At 40.0% G+C, this 24,847-nt stretch overlaps 2 pseudogenes; both read left to right on the forward strand.

The window, feature by feature from the left end:
* Positions 1-7,833: 7,833 nt before the first annotated feature.
* The window catches only part of LOC108900089 (glycine receptor subunit beta-like), an 81,377-nt pseudogene continuing 64,363 nt past the window's right edge, over positions 7,834-24,847 (forward strand).
* LOC108900088 (uncharacterized) lies at positions 17,404-22,410 on the forward strand (annotated as a pseudogene).

Below are 24,847 nucleotides of genomic sequence, written 5' to 3' on the forward strand. Positions count from 1 at the left end.
TGTTTGTCTCCCCCTGTCTGTGTTTGTTTTCCAGGGCATGGCTATCTGGTTATCTCTTCCCACCTAAGTTTCCCTCCACTCAATCAAGCACTCCTGACATCAGTCTGGCCCACCTGACTCCTGCTGCATTTATACCCTGGTCCTTCACTTCAGTCTTCATCAGATCGTCCGTTTGCCAGCATGGTATTCGAGCTCATGACTCCTTAGTTTTTGAAACCCTCTCCATTTGTTGCCTAACTTTGTCTCTCCCCTTACCCAGATACCGGGTCCTTACCTTTGTTCGCCTGCCACGCCCTGGAGATCAGCATTCTAAGTTTTTTGACAGCTGAGTCCACCTTTTGTTTGGAAGCCTGCCTGCCTGCTCCTTCGTCAAGTGTTTTTGTTTTTTCTCAATAAACCCATCTTTGTTTTTTCCAAGTTCTGCATTTTGGCTCCTTTTCCGTTTGTAAATCCTAACAATTAGTCCCACAATGGGGAAATTTACAGATGACCTGGGTGCATGCATTGCCTCAAATATGAAGCACTTAACTGTTATTGAATTAACTGTTATTGAATTAACTAATGAAAAGTGGTGCATGTCAAATGGACTCAACAGTGAGATTTGACCGGTGAACTGCCTCTGCTAAATTATCCTTTTGTTCATTTATAACGTTACTTCAAAGGTAACATGCATGTCAGTAAAATGTGTCCACAAACATATGGCCAGCTCTGTGTGTGTGTGTGCCGCTACGGTAGGAGCTCAGTCCCGCTCATAGCAAAAACATGTCGAGAGGAGGAGGACAGGCCTTCTAATTTAGCTTTAATATTAATGATAGTGTTTTCCTTTGAATGAGGAATGAACAAATAACCTCCTTTAGCGATGATTAATTGTTGGCTAATGCGCCAAAACACAAAGAGTCTGTAAAGTAAGATTAAACTAGTTGTCCATGCTAGTGCTAACCACAGATGTGCATGAAAAAATACACTAGCTAAAGGAATAATAATGACAGAACAGTGAAACATTAATAGCAATAACACTACCACTAACACACAACACATAAATGTTTAAATGTTGTAACATCATTGGTTGAGCTGGATCATGGGAGCAGCAGGAGACTACAGCTCTGGAGGCAGACACCTGCAGTAAGCGAAAGTAGAAGAAAAAGAGAGAGAAGCACAGCCTGGGAACTACTGTGTTTGACGGAAGAAACATACAGTTAAGAGTGATGCAGCGATATTAAGATGGTTTACAGTAATCTCGTCGACAGGACAACATAGACAACATTTACTAAACTACTAAGCTTAAATGATGCATTGAGAGGATCAAATGTGACACTCAGATTCTTGGCTGTTGTACACACAAATCACACAGTTGCCAAGGGACATAGTTACTTGATCGAACTGGTGTCTATATTGTGCTGGACTAATAACCAGCATTTCAGTTTTGTCTGAGTTAAGAAGCAAGAAGTTAAGAGTTAAGAAGCTTTTCACAGAAGACAAGCAGACCTCTAGTTCCCTAATTTGAGAGGCATTGTCAGCCTTTATAGGCACCTATAGCTGGGTATCATCAGCATAACAGTGAACATTAATTCCATGACTCCAAATAATTTGGCCAAGAGGAGAAAAATAAAGAGAGAAAAGCAGGGGGCAGCTTTTCACATCAGAAAAGGCGTGAGTGTTATTACAAGAGACACACTGAGTTCTTGTCAGATAAGTAAGATTTTAACCAGCTGAGGGCCAGGCCAAAGATTCCAAATCTATTTTCTAGTTGGTCCATAAGTACACACTGGTCTATAGTATCAAAAGCTAAACTAAGTTCAAGTTAGAGGAGCAGAGAGGTGGAATCTGAATCCAGAGAGAGTAGAAGATCATTTACTACTTTAGCAAGTGCTGTTTTGGTAGAGTGAAAAGCCCTAAAGGCAGACTGAAAAGGTTCGAAAAGATTCTTATCAGCTAAGTGGGCTGAAAGCTGCTGAGACACAACTTTTTCTAGTATTTTAGAGAAGAATGGAAGATTTGAAACAGGCCAATAGTTATTCAGAGACCCAGGACCCAGTATGGTTTCTTAAATAAAGGTTTAAGCACACAGCTATAAGAAACCATGCCAGTTGTTCATGATAGATTCACAATATTCAGCACTGCAGGGCCCAAGACTGGCCAGAGATCTTTGGAGAGTTTACCTGGTAGAGGGTCAAGAAGGAAAGTAGTGGGTTTAGAAGTTAGTACCACCTTAGATAATGAATCAGATATACAGTGTCAAAATTCATCAGAGCAGAATTTTGACACTCATTGTGATGCTCAGCTGGTTCTGCAGCAGATGCTGGTGAGAATGAACTGATTTGTAATCTAATTTCATCAATTTTACTGTAGAAAAAATTCTGAAACATCACTCAATTACCAATTTTGCAAATTCCCTTTTTGGAATTATGTTAGTATTGAAAAATGTCTTGTGTCATCACTCATTTCTTGGATTACATATTTTGGAATATCAGTGCTTTTCAGTGGTTTAGTGATTATCATCTTCTGTTTATAAGGCTATGACCCTTTGACCTCTAGAAGAGTTTGCAAGCCATAATACTGTAACAAAACCTTTCTGAGACATGTGGAGAGCCATTATTGATAGGTTTTAGAACACGTCATAAAACCTAACATTAAAGGGCACAAATAAGTCCTTGTCAGATATACTGTATAGATCATTACCAAATAAAAAAACACAGACATGTGGTCCTGTTCTTCAAACAGGAAAGCCTGAAGAATAATCCCACTCCTAACTGCATTAGACGAACTATATTAACTACAAAGTGCAATTATGTTTTTTGTTTGTTTGTTTGTTTTTAATTGCAAATCTGAAATCTTTCAAACACCTTCCATTTCAACAATTTATAAAATAGAAATATTTCAGGTAAGATGAACCTTTACAAAACTAACCTCTTCCCTTTTTAACTTTAACATAATCATCAAAAATAAATAATCAGAACAACAACTTTAAAATATACTCCTGTTCAGTTGGCTTTTATGTTTCTCCCTGTTCCGCTGGCCTCTCTGTCTCAACCTGTTCAGCTGGCCTTTCTGTCTTTGTCTGCTCTGCTAACTTGTCTGTCTGTTCTGTTGGCTTCTCTGTCTCAGTCCATTCTGTTAACTTCTCTGTCTGTTCTGCAGGATTCTGTGTTTCTGTCTGTTCTGCTAGCCTCTCCATCTGCTCTGCTATCTTCTCAGTCTCTTCTGCTGGCTTCTTCTTCTGGAATGTCTTCTCCGTCTTCCTCATCACTGGCAACTCTTGCCTTTCTATTAGTTTCATTTTCATTTTCCTCATCACCTTCAATCATCTTGTACTTTCTTCTCTTATTGAGCATGTGCTCACTGCTTCTTGGAGTCACACTTCGTTCCTGATTCCTCTTCTTTCCTGTCTTCTTTTTGTTGCCTTTGCTGCTTGTCATTCCATTTTCTTCCTGCACTTGTGCTGTCTTCCTTCCAGTCCTTTTCAAACTATGCTTATTGTCCTTGTCTCCTTGTTTGCCATCTTTGGAACTTTGTGACTGACCAATTTCCACACCATCACTGTCTTGCTGTCCTGCCCTCTTCTTTCCACTGTCCCGCAGGTCAATGATCCAGGCCTCTTATCATTTTAAGTGTGGCCCAATAGCTTGGAGAGTCCCACCTGTCTGGGGCTGATCAGGAAGTAGGGTTTTCAAAAACTGCCCCTCAAATGTGGGAACACATATGATAATTGGTGAAGTCACCATCAGCAGTTTATGAGGGCTCAGAGTCTACCACTGGAGGGAGGGATGCTAGTCTTGCCACAAGTCTGAGGTAAAGTTTCCCCTTGATGTTGACCTCTACTGTACGGACATGGCCATCCTCAGTAGGAATGAAACTTTATTACATATTATCTTACCAATGGGCCAGAGTCCTCTAGGCAACTGTGGGTCCATAATCATGACTACATCTGAAGTGTGTCCAGAAGTAGTCTGACAGAATCTGGCCGTGCCTCCACTGTCTTTGACTTGCCTGGGCCCCATGAGGAGCAGGTTTGGGGTCACAGAGTCAGGGTCAGCCAGGTCTGATGATACATATCCAGGGGTTTTGAGTTAAGGATATTTCAATCAGGAGAGACTTAGAAGAAAAACATGCACAAATCTGGATTAGAATAGAATTTTATTGTGCACAGGAGAAACAGAGTTTTGGCGCTTAGACCCCAGCAGGAAGTAGATCCCCATGGGAAGCATTCAGATTTTAAGTGGTGCTTCCAATATAGGAAACTACCCCCCTGGAGCCTAGACCTGGTGGCGGTGATGGTGAGTAAGGCTTAGTCAGGTCAAGTATTTATAGCATGAACAAAGTTAACTCATGGCACCTTTCGTATAGAGCACATAGACTGTCTCTTATGCTATTGCGTGAGAGACCCAACAATTCCCACTATGAGCAAGCACTAGGCGACAGTGGCAAAGAAAAAACTTCCTTTTAAGAGGCAGAAACCTCGAGCAGAACCGGACTCAGAGTGGGCGGCCATCTGCCTCGACCGGTTGGGTTTAGAAAGACACAGAGACAAAGAGACATGGAGGAGGAATGAGGCCTGAGGTTGGGACGGCTTCCTGTGAGGGGACTTCTGATCAGGGGTAGATGAAACATGGCCAGGCATCCACAGTTGAGGTGGTGAAGGGGAGGAGGTGGGTCGTACAACGCCGCGATGCTGAAATGACAGCTGAATGACAGCAGAGAGAGAGAGCATTTTAAACTGATACACCTTACAGGTGATTGGCTCTAGATGAGTGACGGTTGTAATTGGATGAAAACAGAATTAATGGGTGGGGCTTAGAGATAACAGGAAGCAGTTGAGAGTCAGCAGCCCAGTGTAGATAGACAGTCTCCCTGATTGAACTTTCGCTAAGCTTCATGTTAAATTTCTATCAAAAGTGTTAAGCACCTCCTCTGTAACTCTTTGTGTTCCTAGTGTCACTCGCACTGCTGTTTCAATTGATCTCACCTCCCTCTCCCAAATTCCTCCAAAGTGGGGAGCATTGTGGGGAGGGCTGTGGCTCAGGAGGTAGAGCAGACGCCCACGTCGGTGGTTCGATTCCCGGCTCCTCCAGTCTGCATGCCGAAGTATCCTTGGGCAAGATACTGAACCCCAAATTGCCTCCGATGTGTGTGCATCGGTGTGTGAATGTGTGTGAATGTATAGAAAAAGCACTTTGTATATACATGTGCTGTATGAATGGGGTGAATGTGATCTGTAGTGTGAAGCGCTTTGAGTGGTCGAAAAGACTAGAAAAGCGCTATATAAGTACAGTCCATTTACCATTAGGAGGATTAAACTTGAACAGAATTTTCCTCATCTTTAGTGCTGGATTCAAAGTGACAAAGGCATCACTGAGTTTCTTAGCTCCTCCTTTGAAGTTTGTTCCACAGTCTGAGAGGAGTTCAAAGGGCTGACCTCGGTGTGTGATGAAACGTCACAGGGCCAATAGGAAGCTGTCAGTGTCTAGGCTTGTTAGGATTTCTGTGTGGATACAGTGACTTGTGATGCATTTGAACAGGAGCCCCTATCTTTTATCAGTTTTGCAACTCACCTTTATTAATAGTGGGCCAAAACAGTCCATACCAGTAGACCGGAGTAGTGGCTGAGTTAAACAGACTCAGGGAGGGGCAAGTGGGCCATTTTGGGTGTTACGGGTTTACCTCTCCACTTCCTGCATACGTCCATTGGTGCTGTTAAATAGCTTGGCGGCCACAAAGAATCCAGTTTGAATGTCTGATCTCTGCAAAGACCCTAACAGGACCAGGGTGGAGGAGACATGTGTCATAGTCCTTTATTATTAGACAGGTTACTGTACTGCTTGGGATCAAGGACAATGGTATACATTACTTCTGGTTCAAGTTCCTCTGCCAGGTGGAGTCTGCCCCCCACTCAGATAAGGCTTAGCTTAGACTGAAATTGTGGAGAAAGGGAAAGGAGGCGACTACGTGGAGGAAGATCTCTTCCAGACTTAAGGTCCTGAAAATCATCTGGAAAACTCTGACTGAGCTTGTGATAGGATAAGAGTTTCAACGTCATGTGAATGATGGGGTTCCAGTAGCGGTTTATTTGCCAGTAGTCTGAAGGCTTTGGTGGGTTGCCTCAGTAAGATCTTGCCAGGTGCTAAATTTACTGGGATCTGGTAGATGTAAGTGTTTATTGATCTGTGTGAGACCACAGAAGAGGGATTTTCTCAAGTCAGGGACTGGATCATGGGTGGGTGGTGGCATAGATCAGGAGACAAAGCCAGAAATGTTAGGCCTCTGTGCAATCTGCAGGGTTCAGCCAATTCCATTAACCTCTTGCCTCTGGCGATATCGTTTGCAGGACTGTGAGATATTTCAACATAGTGCCACTGATCAGGGCTCCCATCAGGGCTGCGGAGAGCTCAAGGCAAGGGATGGTGAGCTGTTTTTTTTGGGTCTGTTTTACAGGACAGGCAATGTTACACTAATACCATCTTGGGTACTGAATGTTGGCCAGGTGGGGGAGTTCATTTTCGCAATCCATGCCTGTTCACCTGTGGGTATAAACTCATCCCATTCTCTTTTTATCCAGAGCTGTTGGAGGCAATTTTCCCTCTAAGCTGTGCACATGCGCAATTGCGCACTGCTCCCGCTTTCTCCGCCCACAGCAAAACTATGTAGCGCATAAAATTAAAGTGTGCAACAGTGTGCACGTCTGATGTTGCTCACAGTGGTCCAAGGAATTCTCAGGGAGAGATTGTGTATACACACAATGAAAAATTAGGGGGAACATTGGCTGGAGGGGTATTTTGGCTCCTGTAGTTGTAGTCATTTTTCACAAAATATCTTAGACAAGTACTGACAAAGGCATGCAGAAAGCATACAAACCAACAACAGCCAAGTCTATTTAGGCCTGCTAGTTAATGACAGAATAAACATTAATTAATGTGATTAATGTGATATGATGGACTGTTACCCAGTGTTATTTTAATTAAAACCAACACTCAGCATGAGAAACTGCATCTGAAAGTTTTCTACGCTGCTTTGCTAATTATGATTTAGGGTTAGAGCTTAGTGAACTTGTGTATCGTTCCAGCCTCAGTATCGGTTTGAATTGAGTCACTCACTGCTGTGTCCAATTAATATTTCACTTTCAGATGCCTATTTTCACTGGCTTTTGCAGAGGGATCCTGCACTATGGAACAGCTAACTCAAACAAGGCTAACTTAAAGGACAGATTGCGTCAAACACAGGGTGGTGCAGTGGAAGAGACCAGTGTGGAGAAGTAAATGGACAAGAGGTTGCGAAGATTACATCAGACAACCTCAGGAAAATCAGGGACAGAGAATAGACAGAGACAGTGAATTGATGAAATAGTCAGAAGGATGCACAGACATGAAGACATGACAGAATAACTGGCACAGGGGTGCAGAAAGTAATTGTCTTCTGATTGGAATTTTGTTGATGTGAGTGTTCTCACATCACAAACTTGCTCATCCATGGCCTTTAAACAACAATAAATGACATTTTGACCATAGCTTTCACTATGATTGCATTGTATTCAAAAGAAGAATGGTCACATATAGGGCAAAATTGGGTGTCTAAGCCTTTCCTGTGTTGACTTATCTTTGCATTAAAAAAAATCTTTTAATGCGCTTTTTTTTTTTTTTTAGTTTTAATAAATGTTCATTCATATTTATTTAGTCTCCCTAATTGGGTGCAAAAGTTTTAGTTTTAGCCTAGTAATTACATCTCAGTATTTGTGTGAAGAGGTTGTGGATCAATAACCAGTGCTATGCTACTGTGGCTACTTCTCCCTAGGCAGGAAGAGAGGAACTCAGAATAGAATGTGAGAGCAGTGCAGATAAAGGAACACACACAGGACAGCAAAGCAGAGAGAGAAAGGGAGAGGGAGGGAGTTAGAGGGAACAAGAGAGAGAGAGAGAGAGAGAGAGAGAGAGAGAGAGGCAGCATCATAGTGACTAACCACTGAATCCCTGTAATGCACCAGAAGTGATAATCCAACCAGAGGTAAGAATCAAAGAAATATGCAATGTCTCAGTCTCTTACTGTTTTCTGCAATTACAGTTCTGGGGTACAGTGTATGTGCATGTAAGAGAGAGAAATAGCACAGGGAGTGTGAGATCATTTTATCACAGACTGGAGGACAATGTTATAAGCTTAAGGTTTTGGTGCTGTCCTGTCTGTATGTGCCTGTATGTGTTAAGAGAATCTGTTTTGTACGTGTGTGTGGAATATATTATACAAGTGCCAGAATGCTATCAGATGGAGAAATATGTGTGTGTATGTGTGTTTTGTGTGATTATAGAAGCTACAGTGAGCTTTGTCATTGCATCTTGACAGTGTAGTCTAATGCCGCAGTATTCACTTACCCCACCCCCACCCCATCCCACACACTTGACTCCCCCTCTGCCACTTTCTATCTCCCATAATTTCTGTCACTATGATTCTGCATGGGCTAAATTAACCTCCTCAAGAGTAGCTGGGCTACTAGGCTATTTGGGTGAATTTCATTGTATTATATATGTAGTGGGTTTGGGACAAACAATGAAAGCTTTCTTTGGACCTCTTTTTACTGAAAGAATCTGCAATGATACAACATGTAACAGGGAGTACATTAGCTCACATCCTTTCCTCAGACTACTGCAAGGGATGCATGAAATGTTAACAATGTAAAATAATGCAAAATAAAATAATTACGTCCTGCCTCACATCTTGTACATTACGGAGTAAGCACAATTACTTTATATGTTCACAAACAACACCAGAAAAGCAACAAATATTTAAAATTTACTTCATACAAATCTCTCAGAAAAACTGTATGTCATTTCATTTCCATGATTGCATGAGTTGCTAGGTACTGGGCTGAACAGGCAACAGCACTTCAAAGGAGCACCGCTGAAAACAATACAGTGGTAACTTATGAAAGAACTTAACTCTTTAAAACTCGTTCAGCACTGTGGTGACAACATTTCAGAAAACACAATGACATTTAAGAAAACAGAAAAACATTACAGTAAACACAACATTTGGGGCAGCTGTGGCTCAGGAAGCAGAGTGGTCGTGCACCAACCAGAAGGTTGGTGGTTCAATCATTGGCTCCTCCAGTCCACATGCCAAAGTATCCTGATACTAGATACTGAACACTATGTGTGTGCATCAGTGTATGAATGTGTTAGAGCAGCGGTCCCCAACTTTTTTTGCGTCACGGGCCGGTTTAATGTCAGACAATATTTTCACAGACCAGCCTTTAAGGTGTGGCAGATAAATACAACAAAATAAAATGATATGACCGGCATAACACTGGTATTTTCTAAATATAATAATAAACATGAATCCACTGTGTATGCAACTTTATTAGCAGCATCCTTGTAACATCGCGCCAACATCATAACATGAGTAATGGCCTCTCAGCCCCACACTCTCTGGTCATAATGGCAAAGGTTAAACATGCCTTCAACATAAGATACACCACAAAGACAATGACACCCGAAATGTGTTGCTTATGTCCAGTCTGCTCTGTAATTTTGTTTTGGTTGCTGTCACTGCAGAAAACCCTGCTTCACACAGGATAGGGATGGGTGTCGGAAACGGCAACAGGGTTTTCAGTGCTGTTGTGGTGATCTCAGGGTATTCTGCCATGACTTTAATCCAGAACACCGGCAGAGTTGTTGTCTCAAACATACTTTTAAGGCTGCCATCATTTGCGATCTCCAGTAGTTAATCTTCTTGCATAGACACACTGAATTCCCCTGGTTTGTTGGCAAATTGGTTGCGGATCCATTCCTTGGCAATTTGTGGGTCTTTTGTGGTTGGGAAGTAGCGCTCGAACTCTTTTAAAAGTAAAGACAGGTGATCGTGCACCAGCTGGGAGAATGAAAGCTCCGGCTCAGTCTTTTCCAAGATCCAACCTAATGTTTGAAACATGTCAAATATACCTCTGTTCATGCGCCGTCCCCACAAATCCAATTTGGCTTTAAATGCAGCTACTTTATCTGCCAACTTGAAGACAGTTGTCATTTCCCCCTGAAGTGACAGATTGAGTTCATTGAGCAGGTTGAATATGTCACACAAGTAAGCGAGTTTTGTGACCCATTATCTCCGTCATGCACATCCTCCTGATAAACATATCGCACATAAACAAGAAGTATTGCTTTGTTGTCAATATCTGTAGACTCGTCAACCTGGAGTGCGTACCACGGTGATGTATTAATCCTCTCCAACAACTGACAGTCTCAACTGTGCTATCTTTTTAACCGCAGCCTCTCCTAGAATTTCACGGCAAATGTCTTTAGTGGCCGGAAGGATCAATTCTTCACCAATAGTGAATGGCTTCTTAGCCTTAGCAATACGGTTAGCCACCAAGAATGATGCTCTCAGTGCACTCAAATTTGTTGATGTGGTGGCCATCAGTAATCGCTTCTGTCCTTTTTTCTTTCAAAATACTCCAAAAGCTTGTCTTTGAATGCAGAATGCTTGGTCTCCAAGTGGTGAAGCAGTTTTGAAGGCTTCATTGCCTCATTAGAGAGTCGGTCACTGCATATTATGCAGAGCAGGCTTGGTGCGTGGGAACAACCTGTTGGAATAAATCCATATTTGAAGTAGGACTCCTGGTATTGTCTGTATGCAGCTTTCTTTTTCTTTGAAGTTGTAGGCTCTTCTGTCTCCTCACTGGCTCTTTTACCCTGCACAAAGAAACTTTCTAAAGAAGATTGTTTTTTAATAATAATAATAATAATATATTTTATTTATAAGTGCCTTTCTGACACCCAAGGACACTATACAATATATAATAAACAAAAGAATCATACAACAAACAATACAAAACTCTTACAATATACAATAATCAAAACAACAGTAATGTTAGAATCAACATAAAAGAAATGTAGGGCGGTGAAGTTGCAGTAAGTAGGTTAGAGTGAGTAGGCAGTCTTAAACAGATGGGTTTTGAGTCTGGATTTGAAAACAGGAAAGGAGTCAATGTTTCGGAGGGCTGGTGGCAGGGAGTTCCAGAGCCGCTCTGCTCCCCACGGTGCTGAGACGGGCAGAGGGTATACAGAGATGAATGGAGGAGGAAGATCTGAGGGAACGGGAAAGGGTGGTGATGTGTAGGAGGTCAGATAAATATGGGGGGGCAAGGTTGTGTATGGCTTTGAAAGTAAGCAGGAGGAGTTTGAATTCAATGCGCTGTTTAACCGGGAGCCAGTGGAGTTGCTGAAGGATGGGGGTGATGTGATGGAAAGAGGGGGTTGTGGTGATAATGCGAGTGGCAGAGTTCTGGACCAGTTGAAGCTTATGGAGGGACTTTTGAGGAAGGCCAAAGAGGAGAGAGTTGCAGTAGTCGATGCAGGAGGTGACGAGGCTGTGGACAAGGGTGGAAGCAGCATGGGGGGGTGAGGGAGGGGAACTTGAGGGGAAGGGGAAACTGGGGAGCTGTTGATAGTGAGGGAGAAGCTGTCAACTTTGGATAGAGTGGATTTGGTGCCAACCAGAAGGATCTCAGTTTTATTACTGTTTAATTTTAGAAAGTTTGAGGTGAACCAGGATTTTATTTCCAATAAACAGGAGGTGAGGGAGGAAGGTGGGAAAGTGGAGTTCAACTTGCTAGAGAGGTAGAGCTGGGTGTCATCCACGAAGCAGTGGAAATGGATGTTGAATTTACGGAAGATATTGCCAAGGGGGAGAAGGTAAGTGATAAAGAGAAGGGGCCCCAGGACAGAGCCCTGGGGCACACCTGTAGTGACTGGGGAGGGGTCGGATTTAAAGGATTTTAGTTGTATGAACTGAGTGCGGCCTGACAGATAAGAACGAAACCAGTCAGGGGGGTGTGAGTGATGCCAATGGAGGAGAGTCTACTGAGAAGGATAGGGTGTGAGATGGTGTCAAAGGCCGCACTCAGGTCAAGGAGGATGAGGATGGAGAGTAAACCGGTGTCAGCTGCAATGAGGAGGTCATTGGTGATTTTAATGAGGGCGGTTTCTGTACTATGTTGGGAGCGGAAGCCAGACTGGAAGGGTTCATAGAGGCTCTTAGAAGTTAAATGCAGGTGAAGTTGGGAGGCGACTATTTTTTCAAGAATTTTGGAGATGAATGGTAAGTTTGAAATGGTGAAGGTTATTGTAGTTGTTGGGATCTAAGCCAGGTTTTTTGAGTATTGGGGTGACGACTGCAGTTTTGAGTAGTGAAGGAACAGTTCCGGTGGTGAGTGAAGAGTGAATGATAGTAGAGTGGTCCGGGGGTTGGGGACCACTGTGTTAGAGAGCACTGTGTGTGTGTGTGTGTGTGTGTGTGTGTGTGTGTGTGTGAGAGAGAGAGTGAATGTGACATGTAGTGTGAGTGGTCAATCCGACTAGAAAAGCGTTATATAAGTACAGTCCATTTACCATTCATAACACATTTCACAAAACATGACATTGCAGAAAACACATTTCAGCAAACACAACATTTCATGAAACACAACAACATTTCAGAAAACACATTTCAGAAAACAAAACAACATGTCACAAAACACAATATTTCAGAAAACAAAACAACATGTCACAAAACACAATATTTCAGAAAACGGAAAGGGAGAGACAACACATCTTGTCTGTGATGGGACAGAACCCCAGTCAATTCAGAGTTCACTGTTGGTGGGTGAAAGATTTGAGCATAAGGAACCCTGGAATGGTCACAGAGAGAAAAAAAATATGCACATAATCTGTATACATTTGTACATACATTTCCTACATTTTGATTAATTTGTGCTCACAAGTTTATATACAGAGAGCCTGGCCTTCATATTATGTTCTGTTAACTCATTGACGTAATATAAATATAACCTGGGCTGTCCTTCACCTTATGCTGAAGAGCAGCAGGTATGCTCACCAGTTGGCACGACTCATCAGTGCTCACATGCTGGACATCGGATGCTCCACCTCTTAAGACAAAGAAAAGCCTGACAGCTTCAGCTGTCTCTTTTTAACATTAAACTACAGTATCACATCTGCATTGGACATGTTACAAAGCTGCAAAATAGCTACAGCACAGTAAGTGTGCAGAAAGTGTGTAACACAAGTGTGTGTGACAACAGGCTCCTTCACCTGATGCTGAAATTGTCAGGCTTTCCTTTACTTTAAGAGGTGGAACAGCGCTTTTCAGTGCTCTGCAACATCAGGCACCTGAGTGCTGAAGCTAGTGCCAACCAGTGTGCATACCTACTGCTCTTCAGGTGAAGGCAAGCTCATGTTATATTATGTCAACGAATTAACAGAGCATAATATGAAGGCCAGTATTTATGAGTTAATCATATTAAGTTTTAAACTGTTTGAGCTAAGCTTTTCACATTAAAAACTATGGTGTCATGTAACAAAGATGCATGCCATGCAGCAGTTCAGCGAGGTATAGACCTGTGTAGCCCAGTTTGCAGACTGATTTACACTCTCATTATTAATTATGAATAAGTGGCTAAATTAATTAATGTAGTTACTGTAATTCATGCTTTGGAGAGAAAACAGGTCTGTTGTGCATAAACTCTGATGTTGTGCTGTATTTTGTGAAATGATGTGTTTTCTGAAATCATGCTGTGTTTTCTGAAATGTCGTTTTTTTGTGAAATTGTGATTTTTTTTGTGAAATGTTGTAGTATGTTGTGAAATGTTGTGTTTTCTGAAATGTCATTGTGTTTTGTGAAATGTTGTTGTGTCTTCTGAAATGTTACATGACCTTCAGGGCCAATGTACAGCACTTAACACATTACAGCTGTTTTACATTACTTTTTTGAAACATTGTCACATTACCAAGCATTAACTGTTGGAATGACATTTAGAAGCGGAATACTCTGTAACCATACCTCTCTTTCTCAGCTCCAAATGCAGACTGAGAGTGTGCTTCCTGGGTGAACATACCAAAGAGTGACAAGGGGGATTCAATGATCATGAAATCACATGAAAATAAAGATACATAAAATTATCCCTTTTGTGAGTACTAAAACAATCTCACAGCAATATTAGGAGTGATTTAAAATAATCATTGAGTATCATATAGGTACTTATAATCCCCCCCCTTATTGTCGTCACATGCAACATCCCACCAGAGACAGTATCCAGTCACTCATATTGTGTAGGGGCTTGAAGTTTCTGGTATACCAAAACACACTTCTAATAAATTAATAAAAAATATGTACAATACTATAATATTGTTTTTACTGTTAGACAAATGTTAAGACCTTGACAACAGGAAACAGGTGTTAAGGGTGCTGCCTAGGTAGGTTCTTCAGAGGATGAAAAGGCAAGACTGAAGCTGCTCCTCCTTTGCAAAGGAGATGGTATAAATGCAAGAGCTAGACCAAAACTATGCTGTACATCATGGCAATGAAACCACAATTTCTGTGTTTTTTTTCCCTTATTCAAAGTCTAAACAACTCAAATGTAATAACACAACATCCTGTCACAATGTCCTCATGTGGTGAGGCTGGGCCCCCACTTGTCCTCCACTACAAATCTGAGTACTAGTACACCACAAGGAGGTGTACTGAGCCCATTATCTACTCCCTCTTTACATACAGCTGTGTTGCTGCATTCAACAGTAACACCATGTTCACCATCTTAAAGGTTTTAATGGAAGTTCAGATGCTGAATGTTGAGGACAGATGAATGGATGTTCAGAGTCAGTGTGATGGTTCAATCTCATGCATTATTCCACCCAAGCGATTACAGACTCCTAAAAAAAGGTCTGATTAAAACTGACTCAACTTGAATGTGGACTTGACAGGGGTCATTAGATTGTTGCAGATGTAGGAACAATATGTCTGAGATCAACAGTGGCCAGGGATCTGGATTATTTGGTCTGAGATGCTTAGTCTGGCTGCTGTGGATGCTGCACCAATACAGAAGGAACAGCTTGAATAGTGTTCTGAAGATTTCCTGCAGTACAGAAAATTTTGTGTAATGCATCTGGAACCAGAATTGAGAGGCTGTTTTGCTGTTTTGCTGTTTTGGTGAGAAAGAGTGGGTGTTGAAGTCAGGCCTTGGTGACATACTTGAAGCTGATGTAATTAGTCAGTGGCTCATATGGGCTGAGATAGGAGTGAGGCAAAAAATGTAGACAGGGAAAGTAACTCTGACCTGGTCGGTTTTACACTATTGGAGCGTGAATATGACAGAGTCAGAAGTGTAGATGGTAATGTCACGTAGAGTGGGATGATGAGAAGGATTATAGAAGGATGAAGTCAGGGCACTGGTAGAGACCCTCCCTGCTTTCCCACAACTTGACAAACATGGCAAGTATCCAAGACATTTTTGTACCATTTTTAACATTTGGACTGTAGAATGTGGCAAAAATGCTCAAAAATGGCATAAAATCACTCATTGTATGAGGCACCACTGTCTGATTTTGGACAGAAATTGGTTAACTGTTAATTTTCAATATTATTATTAACCCTCTGAGGTTAGGCCACTTTTTACGGTGTGCCTCGGACCTCTTACTATTTAAAGAACTGTAGAAATCCAATACTGTAAGATACAAGCATGTAACTGATATCATTTTTTCAGCACAACCTGGGCTTTTTGAATATGTAAGTTTCTATAATGCCACATGACATTATAAGTAGTTCTAAGACCATAACCCCCCCCCCCCCCCCCCCAAAAAAAATAAATAAATAAATAAATAAAACAGAACTAAAATTTATTAAATTTCAATTATTTTTCAACAGAAGAAAACTATGTGCAAGTGTTTGGAGTCTAAATTCATGTAGCCTAAGGTGTGTGCGTCCACTTGTTTTTTTCACTTGGGCCATTCTGCCCCGTTGTTTCTGACCAGAATCAGACAGAGAACTAAATCATGCACACACTCGCTCCCAGGGCACAACACTGTTCAAAATATGGCCACCACTGTCTCCAAAACCTCTATATTCATAATCTCTAAAAACTCCCTCGGTTTCCCCCGGGTCGTTTTCGCGGCAGAGCCGCACATTGGCGGCCGTATCCTTTGTAAACGTCATTTTCATTGCGCGCGTTACAGCGCTCTCGCAGCACATACGGACGGATCAACGGCGATTACTATCTTGGCACATTATTTTATCTCTGAAGGGTGAATTCATGCTAAATTAGATCTCTAAATGCTAAGATCACAGCATAAACGTAGTAAGTAATGTCTGTAAATCGGGGGATCTGCCATATTGCAACTCTCATTGGATCAGCTGCACAGCAAAATCACCAGGGTTAAAATTCCAGCGTTAAGCCACTTTAGGTGTGTTAAGTGTTAAGGCACTGGTGTTAGTTTTGATAGAAAGAGCTGTACTGGTGAAAAACTTAATAATGTTGGTGTTACATTGCAGAGTTTACCGTATTCAACTCCATGAGCGTTGTGTCGAACATCCGGGTTTTTGGACAGGTACGCTTTGAGAGGAATTTGAAGGCAGCCATTTTCTTTCATTCGCATCGAGTATGAGAACGAAAGATTGGTAAGTATCTCGTGACTGAAGTTCGCCGTTTTATTGTTATTTTGCTTTAAAATGTGTGTGTTTTTTTTATTTATTTATTTTTTTTTTAACAATTTTGGATGCATGATGAAACATTTTTGTATTATTAACGAGTGCCCGCCATCTCCTTGCACGTTAAACAGACGTGCCCACTGAGGATAATGTTGACTGTTAGCATTTGTTTCAGTTCATCTTCAGACACAGTTGACTAAGGGAAAGCTAACGAAAACTCTTTTTGAAAATAGTTTTAAGCTGTTTGGGTCGAGAACTTTGTTCTTTTAAACCGTTTTCTCCTATCAGTGTTTCAACTGACGCGGCTGTGTCCCGGGGTTTCTGCCTGCAAAAGCGTGCGCCATCTTTTATCAATGTTATCAGAAATTACTTTATATCATTGTTTAAATTGAATTGCTGCCGTCAAATCGAACTCGTGATTGCGACATGGGAAACCGTGTACACGGCTCGTGAACTTGGACCTCCCAGACATTTTCACGAGGGGGCTGTTCATATGAGGCCTTGTCATCAACAACATGTTGGTGAGTTACCGTTAACTTGTACTGGCTTGCTGCTTGTTACGGTGTTTAATATTGACCAGACGAGAGAGAGAACATTTGCATACTCAACATTATTTGCATACTTTTAGTGTAGTTTTCGTGTGGTTTTCAACCGTTGTTTAGACTGTTAAAAGACAAATAACTATCAATATTAGCACTGAGGAGATAAGATTCTGTCACCCCTCTTTCTCTACAGGCTCATATTGTAGATGGCAAAATGATCATTAAGGTGCAGTATCAAAACTGCAAGAAATACATAAAATTACAACATGCTGATTTTGAGGAATTCATTTATGAAGGTAACGGTATATGTATGACTAACCAGTAATTCATACTGACTGGCAGTTATATTTGATGAACAAGTTACTATGTTGTCTTTTAACCTCATCACTTAGTGAGAGAGAACTTCTCTATGGACAAGATTATAGTGGAAGATGATTCTGGCAATGAGGTGGATGCAGCAGTGTTTGCAGACTTTTCCACAGTGGCAGGAATTTGCTTTGTTATCAAGGACAGTCAGGACAGTGGTCCTCCGGTGAATCTCTGTCGCCTCCAACCACACCACTATCCTCACACAGTGGGAGTTTGCGCCTTTCAGATTTGGCTAAATGTAGTCATTATAGTCCTATCATAATGATGCCTGAAACTAATTTGCTATTCTAAGTTTAATTTTAAAATTGCCATTTTTGCAATTTGTTTAGCTGATAAAGCAGATTGTACAGACAAAACCAGGAGGGACATCAGTGCTTGAAGAATATGAAGAAACTAGGTCTTTATGTGACAGTAGAAGAAGGCAGATGGTCAATATTCTTGCAGCACACATGGTTGAGACGAAAGGGTAAATTTATGGTACCAGGGTTAGGTAGTTGCCAGGTACTTAACCCCCCTAAAGTGGTGGTGATGTGGTAATCATTTCATAAAGTACTGATGCTTGTGTGTGTAAGCAAATAACAATTTATTTTATTTTTATTTTTTATTTGCAGGAGAATTCCTCAGCAAATCATTAAAGAGAAATATGCCCTGGGAATTGTCACCTTGTTCCCTGCTTTCAAAGACCCTCTTTCCAGGAAAGGATATGTAAGTTTTGTATTTATCTTCATTCCAGTCCTTATTTAAAATGTATTTTTGCATTAAGAAATTACTGAGTAGATTATTTGACACTGTATATTAGTGTCAAATTCATTCTTCGATTATTAATGCACAAATACATTTGGTTGCTAGTTTATCACGTCCACTAAATAAAACTTTTTTCTTTAATTTTAACATTTTAGTTTCTTAACTAGGTGTGTAGCTCTGCTGTTTCACGTCGCCACTCTCTTAAGGGGGGTGGTATCACACAAAGATAGCATCAATACATTCTCTAACGTTATTGACAGTGATAACGGGGTGTCTGTTTCAGAATCATCAAAAAACTGTTGCAGTGCCTGAATTTAATTTCTCCTATACACATTGTTGCAACCTGGTTCCAACTATAGCTGATTATGAACAAATGTAATTATGTCTGTCCTTGGTTAGGAACACTTTTACGATAGCCAAAGTGGCTCTGGATTTCTGGCATGGTGGCTCAAGACAATTCAGAGGAAGACAAAACTTGGGTCCAAGGAACCAAAAACACAGATGGCAAGAGGAGGTGGTCCAAGACAGCAGAGAGAGCTGCCTCAGATTGGTGGTCAGTTGGATGAGGAGCGTTGTAAAGAGGTCATATCCTTAATGAACCACACCAGTGAAATTATCCTGCAGAAGATGAAGGAAGCCTTTGAGTAGAGACAGTGCCTCATTCACAATCCTGATGAGTCCCACAACATATTCTCAGTGTTTCCAAGGCTGCTAGACACAAAAGAACTGGTAAGTATTGACATTATATTGACATCATAGTCATGACCTTAGCATGTGATTGTCAGAAATTTGACCAAACATGTTCTTTCATGTTGCTGCAGATATGTTAAAATTTCAGCCTCCTCTTTGGACCAGAAACTGCTGCAAACTGTTTGAGAAGTGGCATACATCCTTCAAAAGAAAGGTGATGAGAGAAGCAGAGAGCCTTACAACCACCCCAGTGCTCCAGAGTTTGCTGAGGTCTGCCAGGAATCAGAACAATGATGAGGATCACCCAGGTATTTAATTTTAATTAACGGCCAATGATGGATCAAAAGTGGGGGCACTCTTACTGCTATCTCCTGTAGTTAACACACTGACTATCCATACATACTTCATACAACCACACTTTTAAAAAACCCAAGCTATCCATTTGTGACTTGAGACTAAACAGCTGATGATAAAACAAAATAAAATGGTCCTTCGGGTCCTGAGATCCTGAGAAGGTCAGCAGCAGTAGGTTAAATGGCTTGGAAATTAAGTTTGGATGGAAAGAAACTTGTGATTCAAGATTTTTTTCTTCTTACAGAGTGCGATGATATGGCATCATTTCTTCTGCTCCTGCATATCCTGCCACCTCAGCCAACTAAAAAGAAAACACAGAAGATCGGCGCGGCTCAGGCTATGGACCACATAGTTGTGTTTCACAAGGTAAGAACAAATTGTTCTTTTAATTGTGAATGAAGTGGGAAACATGGGACAGAATAAGACAGTATTACGATGCAACTTAACATGTAATTTTTCTTACAGTCATGCAGGAGCCTTGAAGAACACCTAGAAAACCAGAGGGCACACCGCCAGCCATACCTTCTTGCTTCTGGAACTGGCAAGCAGGCCATCAGTACTTACTACGTTGTGATAGACAAGAGGCTCATTCCCTGCAAGGGAACAACATCATTAGCAGCCTTTGATGAACTCTTTAATGTACACTTTGTTGTCAGTGTAAGTTACGATGATGCTCTCAACAACATGTACACATTCCTCCAGACAAAGGTCTATAGTATCAATGTTGATACCACTAAAGAGAGTCCAAAGGTGAATGAATTGAGAGCCAAATTCTTGGAACAGTGTATATATGCAACATATGTAAGTCACTGTGCAATGCACTTGGTGCAGTTATTTCAGCACTTTTTTTGCATAGGTTATATTTTGGCAAAAAGTTTTATTTTTCTTAATCTACAGTGTTTGTTTTTGCACATCAAACAAAGGCTAATTTGAGCCACGTTCAGAGGTAGAAACTAGGAGCCAAGTTCTTAAACAATGTATAGATATTTGTCATATTTGTAGATCCCTGCATGATGCACCTAGTGCATTAATTCAGCACCTTAAGTTTTTTCATGGGTTATACAAAAAAAATTTTGTTATTTGTGCTCAAGAAGGCTGTTCATTGAGTTTAAAAGTTATGCAGTTTTAGAATGCATTTAAATGGTTGTCATAGTACTGTTAACGTGGGTTCAAGAAACAATGTTAATATGCAAACACCGCATCAATCAGATTTACAGGGCAGTGGTGTCGCCAACACTGTTGTGTTATCTGTTGTTGAAAGCATGGAAGAGTATGTCAGTGAAATTCATGCAAATCTTAAAGAACAAGTATTAAGTGCAGTGCCTGCTGATTCAAAGAGAAACAAAGTATCTGGAGTCTATGAACAGGTACCAGTAAATGAGACTTTCATTTGCATACCCTTGTTAAAAACTTTAGAGTTCATTTTCAAGAATGAAGAAGTGTGTTTCCAAATTAATAAATCTGCTGCTCTTGGTAGCTTTTACCAGGATTTCTGTGATGGAAAATATTGTAGAAATCACCCATTGTATTCAAAATCAAAAAATGCATTACAAATTCAAGTTTATTATGATGACTTTCAAACATCAAATCCACTAGGGTCAAAACAAGGCATTCATAAGCTTGGATGTTTATATTTCACACTCTGCAATTTACCACCACATCTAAACTCATCCCTGATGAACATCCATCTCATTTCTTTGTTTCATTCCCAAGATGCAAAAAAAAATATGGCGTTGACAAAATACTTACTCCATTTATAGAAGATGTAAAGGTCCTAGAGCACAGTCGAATGAAAGTGTCATTTGCTGAACAACCTGTCTATGGCACAATTGCACAAATAATGGGCGACAATTTAGGTCTAAACTCAATTTTGGGTTATGTGGAATCATTCTCTGCCAACTATTACTGCAGAATGTGTGTTATTGCTTATCTGCTCACTAAACAGTGTTTAGTGAAAGTGATGTGCGAGTGATGTTGCGCAACCAAATTAACTAATGAGGACCATTACAGATATCTTGTCGAGAATCCAAGGGAAAATTCTTGTTTTGGGGTTAAACGCAATAGTATACTCAATTCCTTGTCATACTTCAGTTTATCAGATAACTTTGTGTTTGATATAATGCATGATATCTTAGAAGGTGTAGCACAGTATGAGATTAGGTTATTGTTTGATTATTTGAATCAGAGCTTTATCTCTAATGAAAACATACTCTAACGTGTATATGCATTCAACTACGGCTTCATGGATAGGAAAAATCGGCCAACACACATAAACATGTTTTGCACTAGCAGTGGTATTGGGCTTAATGCCAGTCAGACATGATGTCTTATTCAGAACCTCCCACTAATATTAGGAGATGTTGGCCCTGAAGGTGACACACATTGGCATTTGTTGTTACTATTGTTGCATATTGTGAACATAGTATTTTCTCCATGTATTACAGAGGGAATGACTGTATTTTTAGAACATCTTATCGAAGAGCACCACAGATTATTTACAGTTTTGTATCTTCAAAATAATTTCATCCCAAAACATCACTTTATGATCCATTATCCTGAATGTATACGCCAAATTGGTCCTTTAGTACACGTTTGGACTATGAGATATGAAGCAAAACACAAATTCAGCATTAAAAATTTCAAAAACATAACTAAGTCCCTTGCAAAGAAACATTAAATAGCAGTTGCCTGTCATTGGGAATCATTGTCTGTCAAAGGTATTGAGTCTGGGCCTGTCAATATTTTCGAAAATATTGACTGATGTTGAAAATGGTAATGTGATTTCAGAGCATTTTCAGATTGATATGTCAAGTGAAATAAGTATCACAACTTGGGTTAAACATATTGGTATTGAATATCACATGGGTCTGGTTTGCACAGATTTTGTTAATGAGATGCCAGTGTTCAATAAGATTGTTTGCATTTTTCTGAGAAATGAAGTTTACTTTTTGGTCTCTGAAATGGAGACTACATTTGTTGAGCATTTCCATGCTTTTAATGTTGTTGAGAATATGCATAATCTTTCAGTTGTCAGACCTCATGACTTGAGATACTTCAAGCCCTTTGATATCCAGATGTCTTATGGTACAGACTCATTTTTCTATGTTGTGTCGGACAGCTGCATTGTATAGGGTAAGCAGGGTAAGTTTTTGGGCAGTATTGTATAGGGTTATTGCAAAGGGTTTTGAGTACCCTAAATCTTGTCCAATTGAATGTGAAGCCCTTGTTTAAAGGAAAAATAAATATTTTTTCCATTGAAGTTTTTTTGGGAGCCATTATTGCTTTGTTGGTGGTTGGAGTATTAGACTAACACTAAGATTTTACATTTTTAACTCTAATAGTGTTAATCCCAGAGGACAATGTACTCTAACAGTAGTATAGTAAACCCTGGTTAAGTGTTCATTTTCCATCATTAAGTGTTGTGATAACTAGTATTGTGGTGTTAATATTTTACACTGTAAGAGTTTGTTACTTAACACTGTCACAGTGTTATTAATGCTAACTAATCTATTACAGTGTCACTATTTTTACACTATAAGAGTTTGTTTGGTAACACAGTCATAGTGTTAATAATGTCAACACTTTCAAAAGTGTTAAATTAACACTTAACCAGTGGTTCCCATATAAACCCTGGCTCAGTTTTAATAATTTTAACTCTGAGGGTGTTAAATTTGCATTTTCAAATTTGCAGTGTGTTTTCGCATGGTTCAACAACACAGCTTATGATTGGTTTATACAGTCAATATGGCTGCCTTGAATTTCATTAATCAGAACACAGTAAACATTATTTTGATAATAAATAATGCATAAATAAAGACGCAAAACACTGATTTATCGACTTTATTTTTTTCCTGGAAATACCGAAAAATGACACCAGTTTCCATGATGGATTACAAAGCCCATAGAAGGAGTAGAATCACAAATGAGGGCTTGTTGTAAAGGCAAAATAGAGTGGAGCATGGCAGTTTTTAAAGTAAGTTTCTACACAAATGCGTTACAGAAATATTGATTAATGAAAGTATCAGACGAGTGCTTTTCCAGTCGCCCACGACTGGAGGGACTTCAGAGGGCTAATAATATATATTCATATTCACACCAAAAATTGTATCAGTCTAATATCTGAGGTTTTGATTCTTTTTGATAAAAAGGGATCCATTTCACCATTACAGACGAACACACACAATGACTGGGTCTAGATTAGGGATAGACTGATTATCGGCTGGGCCGATTATCTGTTTCTATTATATGCGTCAAAATGCCGTATATCAGCATCTGCCTTTTTTAAAATTCCGACAGCCAATAAGAGATTAATTTAAAACTGGGTTATTTTGGCTCTGATGCAGCCGTGCCTCTCTGTCTGCAGTCACTACTCTGTCTCACCCACAGCACCATCTGATTGGTTACACACAGAGCCACGGTACGGGTAACAGCCAATCAGCAGTGAAAGCTGTGCGTGCACAGTGCTCACACACACTGAACAACTCTGCTTTTTGCACCATAATCTGGCGCTGCTCAATTGGGACTACTAATTGATTTGAGACTCACATTTCTGTGCAAATTTTATTTAACTTTGTTTTATTTACTTTATAAAACTTCAGGAAGCTATTTATTTAAAAATTCAGTCAACTTTATGAGAGATGCTGCTGAGCCTGGGAACTCCCTGCACTTTTTGTTTTTGTTTGAACTTAAAACAAAGATAAGTGAAAGATAAAATAACATTTCATTTATATTGAAATTTAGGAAAACTTTATTTACTGTAGAAAACTTTAGGAAGCTATACTACTATATACTACCCTAAGTTTTCATTTAACTTTATAAGACATGCTGCTGAGCCTGGGAGCTCCCTGCACTTTTTGTTAGAATTTTAAAGATGTCTATTGTCTAAGATAAGAAAAAACTTTTAACATGTTGCAAATCTGAAAAGCTGTTTAATAAACATATGCTTAAAGGCATTTAAATGAAGTTAAGTGTTGGAATTTGTATTATTCAAAATTTTGACGGCAATATTTTCACTTTTACTGCAAATGAATATCAGCTAATGATAGGTATTGGTGTCTGCCCTGAAAAAACCATATCGGTCTATCTCTAGTCTAGATGACTTATTACTGCATCTACTAAAGTGAATATATGATAAAAATAGAAATAAAAATAAAACATAAATGTCAAAATGATCAAACTAACATGGTAAACTAACCGCAGGTAAAATGAGCAGTTATGTGGTGGAAGTAAATAGGTTTAGCCTATAGAGTGGTGACTGGATTATTATTTGAATGGGCTTTTTGGTTAAATGCCTGAAATAAGGTCAGGGGTTAACACAAGCTCAATACACATTCAGTCTTTATTCTATGACATAAAATACGTCAGAAGATACCCCACTTGTGATTTTTTAAAGATTTTACGTGTCTTAAAAAAGACAAGTGGCTAAATGAGACCACAGAGATTGTGGACATCATATTGCTGCACACGAAAATGAATTTGCTCACCAGTCCACCTTTACAGCCATGTTGTGTTTATACTCACATTCTCGCAAACTATTACTAACCTTATAAGAAGGCTTTCGTAGAAGAGGTAAGTAGCTAAATTACATTACAAATTGGAAGCTTAACGGTGGTGTTTTTGACCTTGATGTAGTTCATTTATAACCTAATAGGCTTAAATAGGCTTTAAAAAACACTAAAGTGCTGTCCATTTGTGAG

The sequence above is a fragment of the Lates calcarifer genome, unplaced genomic scaffold, assembly GCF_001640805.2.
Source record: "Lates calcarifer isolate ASB-BC8 unplaced genomic scaffold, TLL_Latcal_v3 _unitig_4511_quiver_746, whole genome shotgun sequence".
NCBI lineage: Eukaryota > Metazoa > Chordata > Actinopteri > Centropomidae > Lates > Lates calcarifer.